Source organism: the organism of the source record quoted next, unplaced genomic scaffold (assembly GCF_019419815.1).
Source record: "Pyrus x bretschneideri cultivar Hongxiangsu unplaced genomic scaffold, Pyrus_bretschneideri_v1 Contig31, whole genome shotgun sequence".
Lineage (NCBI taxonomy): Eukaryota > Viridiplantae > Streptophyta > Magnoliopsida > Rosales > Rosaceae > Pyrus > Pyrus x bretschneideri.
Genome location: NW_025999624.1, coordinates 5213936 through 5224142, shown reverse-complemented (window position 1 = coordinate 5224142; position 10207 = coordinate 5213936). Strand labels below are relative to the sequence as shown.

The 10207-nt window shown below is 34.9% G+C and overlaps 2 long non-coding RNA genes across 12 annotated transcripts; both read right to left on the bottom strand.

Annotated features, from left to right (window-relative positions):
• Positions 1 to 2608: 2608 nt before the first annotated feature.
• On the bottom strand, positions 2609 to 5557 carry LOC103965454. Of its 11 annotated transcripts, none has more exons than XR_007260448.1 (7): positions 5484 to 5557; positions 5283 to 5375; positions 5103 to 5156; positions 4591 to 4654; positions 4171 to 4268; positions 2962 to 3973; positions 2609 to 2826 (listed from the first exon to the last, which is right to left on the bottom strand). It is a non-coding gene; the product is annotated as an uncharacterized LOC103965454 (long non-coding RNA). The 11 variants fall into 11 exon arrangements; XR_007260446.1 differs by having other exon boundaries at positions 2609 to 3055; positions 3900 to 3973; XR_007260451.1 differs by having other exon boundaries at positions 2609 to 3973; positions 4171 to 4459; positions 4591 to 4789.
• A 1214-nt stretch (positions 5558 to 6771) lies between these two features.
• On the bottom strand, positions 6772 to 8950 carry LOC125480028. Its single transcript, XR_007260452.1, has 3 exons — positions 8551 to 8950; positions 8333 to 8394; positions 6772 to 8190 (listed from the first exon to the last, which is right to left on the bottom strand). It is a non-coding gene; the product is annotated as an uncharacterized LOC125480028 (long non-coding RNA).
• Between the last annotated feature and the right edge of the window lie 1257 nt (positions 8951 to 10207).

The window sequence follows — 10207 nt, the reverse complement described above, 5'->3', positions numbered from 1 at the left end:
ATCAAATAATTACTGATTCCGCTATGGCTACCAACTCCACTAATTGCTTGCTCTACTATCAGCACATACTGTTCCACCAACTATCAGCACTAATCGCTCCATTAATGTAGGCAAATGATTACATACAAGAAACCCAAACTGATATTTTCTTAATAATATGTGTTGCTAGCCGATGAGTTCCATCCATTTTGTGCACATAGCTGGAGATGCGCAATTGTGGAATTGTAGTCTTCAGTTCACACTACATCAAAATAAACAACATAGAATTACAAGGATGCAACGAAATTTGTCCTTATAATATTTGCTTTTCGAGTAATTTTAATATCTTTGAATTATGAAATTTTCACCATTCATGATGATTTGCGACGAAAGCTTTCCTTGCTTTTAATCTTATGTGTCGAAGATCTTTTGTCAGGAAAAGGTATTTTTAATTTCTTTCTCTCTTTATTTATTTATTTTAAATTACATATTTTAATTATTTTTTTTGTAATTATTTTAATTAAATTATAAACAATAATTAATAAACAAAAAAATTATTTATTTATAATATATATGAAAATTTCCGTACAAGCCCAAAAAAATTATAATATCCGAATAAAAAAAACCACAAAAGAAGGTTGTCAAGGTTTGTTGGGTCAAGCTGCATGGGTATCTGCTGGGAGCTCGAATGTGGTTGAGGAACAGCTGGTGGCATCGAGAATAGAAAGCTGGACAGCTGAAGGGCTTCTTAGGCACTAAGCTATGCATGGAAGCCTATGGAGTTTCATTTGACCTGAGTATGATCCTCTCCACTAGATAATATATATAATATCTCTTTGCCTTTGCACAACATACTGGTTAGTGAATGGTGTTTAGGGAAATACAAGGGGTATACCCTTCCTTAAAAAGACAAAAAAAAATACTATTGCACATCTTTCGTGAGTGAGGGTTGCTAAGAACAACAGGCAATACACTCTATCAAAACATAGCCATTTCTCGTAACATAAACAGGAACACCTCCTCGAAACAACAGGGATGTGGGCTAGGATTAGGTCAATTGGTGCTCTGACTGGGCCAAGTATTGAGCGGAATCAACATGCTTCAACTCAATTCACTTACAAAGCGCTTCCCCAACGATCCTAGCCCCGCACTCCTCAACAGAATGAAGTTGCCTAGTGAAAACATCGCCATATACATTTATTGGAGACAACTTACTCTCTCTTGCTCTCAGCCCAAGAAAAAAACTAGGGACAGAAGCAGTTTTGACTACCGTATCTTTTTTGAACTTTCTTATATGAGAGAAGGGCGGGGTTTGGAACCCTCAAGCAAGACATGATCCACATAATAAGATATCATAGCACGTAGAGATACATGCACGGTTCATCATGTTACTTATCCAAGCATGTCGCCAGATAGTTGGATATGTACCGTAGTAGGGAAAGGTTGGGATTGTTTACCTAATTCATTTTTTCGTGCACCCACGAAGCTGAACACCAATAAAATATTGATTAAACAGTACAAGACCTGACGTGAACAAATTCTTCCTCATTAGACTGTTATAATCAGAGATTGCTTCTTTGTTTACTCAACTCGTAAAGAGATTAATTTATCTAGATACCGTTCGACTCCTATCGAGGGCGTCTGCACTGGCTTTCATTTTGATTCTAGTCAATCTAAGATAACAGGTAATAAACGTTGGGCCATTCGGTCACTCCCTCTAAGGTGCAACTTAGAATTGTAATTTGCAGGTAGGGAATTTGTATTTCAGAGTTTTCTTTGCAGAATGCAAAGTTCGACATATATACACACACATACACATGCAACATATGGAGAAATTTTTCTGAGTTCTGGGAACACTAGCTGAGTTGGTGTTCCTAACAAATGAAGGCTTGACATGTGTTATTTTATTTTATTTAGGTAAAAAATTGCCAACTAGATTTTTTTTTTTTTACTCTTCCTAATTTACCCAACCTACTGTGAAAGAAAATATAGAAAATCCACCACCAACCCCCACCACGCCATTGACACCAAGCTCCCATCACAAAGCAACCATCGCCCGTCAATGAGTTCACTGGATACTCTATCTTACTATTCTTTCTCCTCTTCCCTCCATTTATCCCACTCTTACTTCGACATCAACCCGAGAAATGGTTCGTGGCAACTCAAGAGCTAATGAGCTCATTGACTCACCAGCGTTCCTTTTGTCCTTCCCCAGCTTACGAGAGGAGGAGAAAGAAAAAGTGGAAGAGAGAGAGAAGGTCAGAGAGAGAGAGGTGAGGAAGAAGGAAGGGATGCACGGGTTGGGGCAAAGGGTGCGGCGGCGGAAGTGGTAGAGTGTGAAGAGAAATTTGGGATTTTTTTATGTTTTTGTTTTTCTTTAATCTAATTCTTTTTTGAGAAATGAAACAATGAATATTAGGGATAATAAAGGTAGTTCAATAACAAATGCACCGATTATATTTTCCAAAAACCAGAATGCTAACCCAAGGGAGTTGTTTTTTGCCACACGTCAAATGCTGATTAGTGGTTAATACGTGTTCAGCTTTTACTAGAAATTGTACCCGCGCGTTGCTACGGGACGGAAAACTGTATGAAAAATTATCCAACTTTATTCTCTCCATAAAACAAATACAACAGAAGTAAATTTTTTATAATTAGATAATAGAATACAAAAATATCAATGTAGCAAAGTAAATGTAAGTGGTGAGAGAAGCTATCCTAATTATAACCCTATTCATTTTGATTCAACAGAGTTGAACAAAGAAGCAATCATTTCTACTTTGGTGATTGAGCATGAACTTTAGCTCGGTAATTAGAAACTGAGGGCCATTTCCTCGAACTGGCTACCTACAAAATCTCCAACTTAAAAAAACATGACATGATACAACAACGAACTTTCTACGTGACACCAAATAAATGTTGCTATTCCTGACGCAATAGTGTAATATTACGAAATAGAATATGATTTAAAAAGGGTGTTACCGCTAACCCATTGTCGGTCTTCCTTTCGAGTATTCCTTCCCAAAGTTCCCATACTATGTTCTCAAACTGCTGCTCTTTCCCATTTCCATAACATCTTTCAAATTCATTTTAAAAAATAGATACATAAATAAAGACGCTTAAAAGCAGGTAAGTAAACATTTTAATGAAGAGGAAATGCAGAAGTAGAACCAAGCCACAGTCCAACTTTCACAATTTAATATTAGACTTCCTGAGGTTTGCAGACACTAAATCTGAAATAATTTACCAAATTAATAAGCCATCAGTTGGACTATGGTGGTAATCATAGCACATATTACCACCACATTAAACCGAACATTTGTAAACAAAATATGCAATGCGAATAAGCTCACAGAAAAACCTACCAAAAAACAGCAAGATGTCATTTAATTGTGAAATAAAACTATAATACTATAATAATAGAAGACCCATATCTATTTATTTCACCCAAAATGATTAGAAAGAAAATTTATGTGCGAAAAAATCACTAACCTAAAAAATTCAGCCCCTAACATTACTGGAATTAATTGATGTGAAGAAAAAAAATTAAGAATAAAAAATAAAAAAAACTGAAAATTGAGAATTGGGTTTGAGGATTTTACCGATAAATCATTGTAGTGATAAACTCCTATGTTTCCTCTTCCTCTTTCTCTAATTAAAGTTTAGTTTTCTATTGAAGTGGTGTTAAGTTTAAGTAAATGAAAATAAACGTCAAAAAGGTAGATTGCTTGTTCGATGTTGTGCCTTGCTTTCCATTCGGATCCTTCTCTTTCTCCTCCTTGGAGACTCTCATTCGAGTAAAATCAAACATGTTTTGTAGAGTTTGAAAGCCCGGGGCTTGAATGTCTAAAAGAATGTCCATATCCATTACTTATAAAATAATTTTCATAGTAAAAAAAATTCTTTTGTATGCCTATTACCTTTGCTGGACCCAACGTAGATTGAAGATTCCTAGTATTTCTCTGCTCCCTTCTGGACGGGCAGGATCATGCACCTATGGCACTTTTTGTTCAGTGACCACAGTACCATACAAAACTTGATCTAAGGCAAGCGTAGCAAAAAATTGATCATAATTTTCAAAACGACATAAAAACTAACACTATTTTGTTGATATAAATTTGTATGCAACACCTCAAGAATATTAAGATTTTATGGTATGGAGTTGGACATGGCGAAAAATATAAAACTTACAGCAGAAAGATGTGCTCAGAAGCATCCACTATGAGAACTGGTCTGCCATTAACATAAAGAAAGTCATGTACATAAGCTTTTCCAGTTTCAGCTCTACCCTGCACTCAATCACAGGATTAGGGAAGTACCAAAAACAAAACTTCAATCGTAATTATATTGTATTTACAGCTTTTGAAGATGATTTGTTAAAATGTTTTTTACCTAATATTCGGAATGTAATTTCACACTCGTTTTCAAGCCTGCTAATCAGCCACTTTTTGTTCTATTGCAGTAATGTGTCCAATAACATCTTGTAATCTCAAAGAAGCTTATGATAATTAATATAATAAAACCAAAACAAAATACCAAACTCAACTCCAAAATAATGAAAAACTAAAGAAAACTCTCAATTCAATAACCCTAGAAATTGAAATTGCTCACCTTGAGTACACAGGGCTTCGCAGCCTGGAAATAAAAGCCTCAGAATCCGAAAAACCACCGTCTCCTGAAACCAAACCCTATTTAAAACAAACATTTCAAGTAGAGGGAGGACAGGCATGAAAAGAAGTCATCTTGCAAGCAGAGACTAAATGGTTTTTTTCCTTTTGATCACCCAGGTTGTTATTAGACTCAAGAAATCCTGAAACCAACCACGCAATTAAATTAAGACCACAATGCACTAAATGACATTTACAACCCACAATGCACAAAAACTAAAAACGCATTGAAAATGCTAAATAAATATAAGTATTCACATCTAAATTTAATTTTGACAGACAATTTTCTTGCTGAAAAACTTTGATCTGCAAAACCAAATAACATTTTTCAACAAAAAAGAACTAATTTAACAAAGCAAATACGGTATACAAAAACAGCTATTCAATTTAGCTTCATTTAGCATACAGGACGTCCATTCAAAACGACCAAAAGGATAAAAATATAGAAGAACCAACCTTTTTGAAAGGTTTCCATCGTACGTTCAATAACTTTAGCATGAATCAAATTATCTGAAATAAAAACAAACTCCATTAACTAAATCAGAAGAAAACCAATACAGATTAACAGAGAAAAACGCATTCACACACATGCATAATACAATACATACATATACAATATATAATTAAATGACATACCTTGATGGCCTGTGGATCTGTGACCTTGTTTCAAGAAGAAGAGCAGAAGGAAACAGTTCTAATGATGAGGTAGAACAAACTTCAGAGTGGGAACTGAAATTAGAAAAACATAAATTTCAAACCATTTAGAAGTCCCAAATCACAAAAGCCCCAAATTTAAACAAATTAAAGCCAACCGGATGTACAACCCGAAGAACTCACCGGAAAGCCCTAGCTTCTCTGCCTAAAAAATTCCTTTAAATCAAACCGAAAAAACTGAAGATGGTTACCTGAATTCAATAAAAATTAAAATATGATGAATTTGCTCTTAACCATGGTCTTTTCAAGAATAAGAAAAACCTAAAAATATCCCAAACGATCCCAAATTTTGGAACTGCTTTAATCCAACCTGCCATGAAATTATAGCCGCTTGAGAAATCTTCTTCAAATCAGAACGGAAGAGGCAGTACATGCAGTCTGTTTCTGCTGTGCCTCTAATGTTGCATCAGCTTTCTCCCTTGCTTCTTCACATGTTTCCATCCCTGAACTGCACTTGTCTGCTTCCTTTTGATACGAGGATGCAATCTTCTTAGCCTCCAGCAGAGCCATTAGCGAGTTTTAAATACAAACTGGTCCTTGCACATATGTTTAGAATGACATCGGTAAAAAATTCAACGTGATTTTTATTTAAAGGAGTAATGTACAAACTGGTCCCTTGCTTATTCCCTTCAAATGAAGTATATTAAATTCAGAGAAAATTGTAGCAATGGTTCCACAATTTTATTCCAATTAGAGCAATAGTACCTTAACTAAAAATCCATGACCATTAATCCCTTAACTCATCAAAATGTGCAGGTATGGTCCTTTTTGTTGACTCCGCCAGAATTTCATCAAAATGAGTTATGTTGGAAGAATCATTACTACAATTGGGTTGCATTAATCATGGTTCTTAAAATGGTATATTATCATTTAATTAATGCAAACATTGTTTTCCCAGCACTTTTAACATTTTGTCATCACAAAGGAATTAGCCTGATTTTTGACAACTTTGATATTTCCAATTTCGTGGATCTACTTTATCAAGACATTTCAACACAGTTAAGATCTATGCACAGCTTTTAAATTAGTTTCCAAAAAGAAAAGTAACGCCTCGTTTCGAAATTTGTTATCTAAATCTTACCCTCAAGCAATTTAAAACTCGAAAAGATGCCCAAACTGTAGTGATCCCCGTCAAAAGAAACAGGCAAACAGGGAAAAAAAACAAACAATAAGCAATAAAACTCAAAGACCATAATACACAAAATTCCCTATAACGTAAATTGATAAAGCATTTTACCCGATCCAATTGAATTCCAAATCACAACACATAAGATAAACAAATAAACCATTTTATCCAAATAACCACTTAATTTTAAACATTTAAAACTGAAGAGAACCAAATGCGCATATTTGGAAGGGAAAATTAAAAAAAAAAAAAAAAAAGAGTGTTTTGAGTATCTAAATCTCACCCTCAACACTTTAAAAATGCAGCTGTCCCAATGGAAAGAGAACTTGCAAAACGGCGTCCCAGCACAAGCACAACATATTAAACAAACAAACGAAGAGAAAAAAAAAATTAAAAACCGACAATGAACGATAAAATTCAGAAATCCTAGGATACAAAATCGCAAATGACATAAAAATTAGTAATAAAAGTTATGAAAAACAGACACCGCTTGACACCAAATGGCTTGACGCCAACGACGACCCCAAAAGCAAGCAAAATCCCAAACCAGTTAAGAAAAAATTAAGAGTCCATTCCTCTGTCATATTCTTTTCCCCTGTTTTGCTACCCCTAATCCCAAATGTGTCTTCGATGCTCTTTGTCCCCTTTTTCTCTCACCCTAATATCTCACCGGCAAAATCTTAACGCTGCTGCCTTCCCCCGCCAACAAACCCTCAACACCTTGTAATACTATTTTCTTCCAAATCTATAACAAAAAATGCATGCATAAACACGGTAGAAATTTGCGAAAACCCACAACACAACCTAACTAAAAATCTCACGGATCAAAAGTTTCACCCAAAAGAACCCCCCCATCTCTCTTATCAAATGAAAACTCCAAAAGCAATTCAATGGTTGATAACAACCCATTTAAAATTGAACCCAAAAAAATTAAAAGCTTCTCCCACATTGATTGGTCATTCATTCTGCACCTGCATTTTACTAAAAAAATTCTTGATGAGGGCAAAGCTAGGAGTCTCGATTTCAAAATCCAAATCAGAAAATAAAACAAAATAGAATGAACTACGAAGAAAATTTATTCTCCAATAGAAAACTCAGTGTTACACAAAATCATTGAATTGGAATGAAACTAATGAGATTAAATTGAACAAAACCTAACTCAATTGAAGCCATTCTGTGAAAATCTTCCGAATAAAATTAATAAAACAAAAATAAAAAATTTTAAAAATTAGAAATCAGAAGAAAGCATATTAAAGCAGGCAAAAAAGACGGAGACAGAGCATCAACTAAGAGCAGATTTCCTCCAGACTTGCTTAATAAGTTAAGTACAGATTGTCTTCTAATGCAAAACCATAAAGTGAGTTCTAATCTAAAGCCTCCTACCATAAAATTAGACGAATTTATCAAATATATCATTTAATAATCCTCACGCATGTAATTATCCTAAATAACCAAATGCGAAACCATTTACTTGGTCAAATCTTATAATTGCTCAGTTTGTTTTTTACTTTCCACAGGCCAACCGCTTAGAAACATATATCATAATCTTCGGTTGAGAAAATCAGTTTGTTTTATGGTGTTTTCACTATTTTCAAAACCAATATCAAAGTCTGAACGGTTGCGGCTGTTGGTAGAATCGAACTGAGATTCAACTTATCAAGACTTTAAGCCACAATTGTTCTTTCTTAACTTTAGCTACTTCAGCTACATAACCGGAAAAAAATTAATTTAATTATAGTTAACTAATCTGGGTTAAGATTAATCAAAAAGCTTGGAAATTTCATATCTAAAATCACGCCTCAGGCTGCAAGTAGAACCAAAACTATGGAATTTCAAAACCACTCACATTAAACACAGAGGTCTTTGCAGACTTCAACGAAAAGTCACAAATTCGAAAAACCCCAGCTCCTGAAATCGAAAACAAAACCAAATTAACCATTATCACCCAGAAGCCGAAGCTACAATCAAAACTCCCAAAATTAGAACCAAAAAATTTGAACAAAAAACCCATGTAAAATCCAAATTTACACTCGCAAGCACATAACATTCAAGGTAAACAATTACCCAAATCAAATCGGCAGTAGGAGATGCAATCTTTTATGGGCTTCAAATTTTCTTCAAATCGAGACCAAATTCGCTATTTTCAGCAAGAGAGCGTTGCCGATTGTAACCCCCGATGAAAAGATCTAAATCAATTAACTACAATTTAACTAACTCGAGCGTTTTCTGGAAGAAAGGAAGGCACAGAGGGAAGCGGAGATAGGAGAGAAGGCAAAGAGAGGTTTGTGAGAAAATAAGGTTTCTGAGAGAGGAGAAATTTTACTGGGTACTGGGTACACCAGCTGGTGTTCCTAACCAATAAAAACCAGACACCTAATTACCTAGTTTTTAAATTAAAAAAATGTCAACCAGTATACTTTTTTGTCAATCAGAATTCCTAATTTACCCTTAATGAAACAAAAATTGAAAACAATCACCCTCAGCTACCTTCACAGCACAACGCATCCTCCGCCTTCAAGAACTCACCCAACCACCGCGCGTATAAAAAGAAGAAACTCAGGTGTCATGTGCCATTCGTGAGGGACACCAGCAATCTTGTGTACCGGTACCTTCTCCTTTGAAAGTAACATTTTGTGGTCAGTTAATTAATGGGTACGGAGGAGGTAAAAAAATGGGTAAGGAGGACATGGTGTATGGTTAAATTAATCAGGGCCAGGGTGTATATTAATGGGGTTTGAATCATAAATTGTCTGTGGATATGAAGAATGCATGGCCAACCAAAGAGGTTTTGCCACTATTTCCTACCATAAACTGATGACATTAAATAAGGTCATGGCTGACCAAAAAAGTTCATGTAGTAGCTTGGGATGCCATAATAGCGTTAAATTCATTCCACTTTAGTCGTTCTCTTGTAAACTCTCTCTCCTAATTCAATTTTGTTGAGTAAACCTATCATTTAAAATGCTCTAATTTAACTATTTAAAATTTGTTCAATATTATGTTTGCGAGAAATGTCTAATTCAGTGAATAATTAATTTATTTAAAATTTACTATAAAATTCGCAATAATCAACGATTATCAACCATATAGCATTGATAATTTAAAGGGAAATTTTATTTAAACTCATCTAACCTATTTATACACCCAACTTACTCTTTGCACCCATTTGATTTTTAACTAAACTACTAATATCTCTTTAAACCCAAATTTAATACCTAATATATCCCATAAACCCAATTCAATATGTAGATTTATTTTTACACCCATTAGATTTTTAACTCAGAAACTGCCGCAGCAGCCTGTGCCACTTGACTGCTGAATAGTTACCACCAAATAAGCTCATTGATTTTTCAACGGATGTAAGATTGAAATCGAAGAAGAAGACTAAGAAGATGGAGAGAAAATGGGGTTTTGGGTGTGAGTTTTGGAGATTGATTTTGGGTTTAAGCTTGGTTTATGGGGCGATGTGCGGGTTTTATAAGATGGTTTCGGGTGCATTGAAACCAATTCTATCGCCGGAGATGGTGAGAAATGTTAGTGAAAAATCTTGGGTTGTGGATGATATGAATGGCAGGCTAAGGTTCTTGTAGAAAGAGATGCAGGGTCTTGTTCCTGGGAGGGCTTCGAATTGCAGCTATCCTAGTTCTATATAGGACATAGTCAGGTACTTGGTAATCAAACTTCTGCTTTACAAGTTTAATAGCAATTCAGCATTATTCGG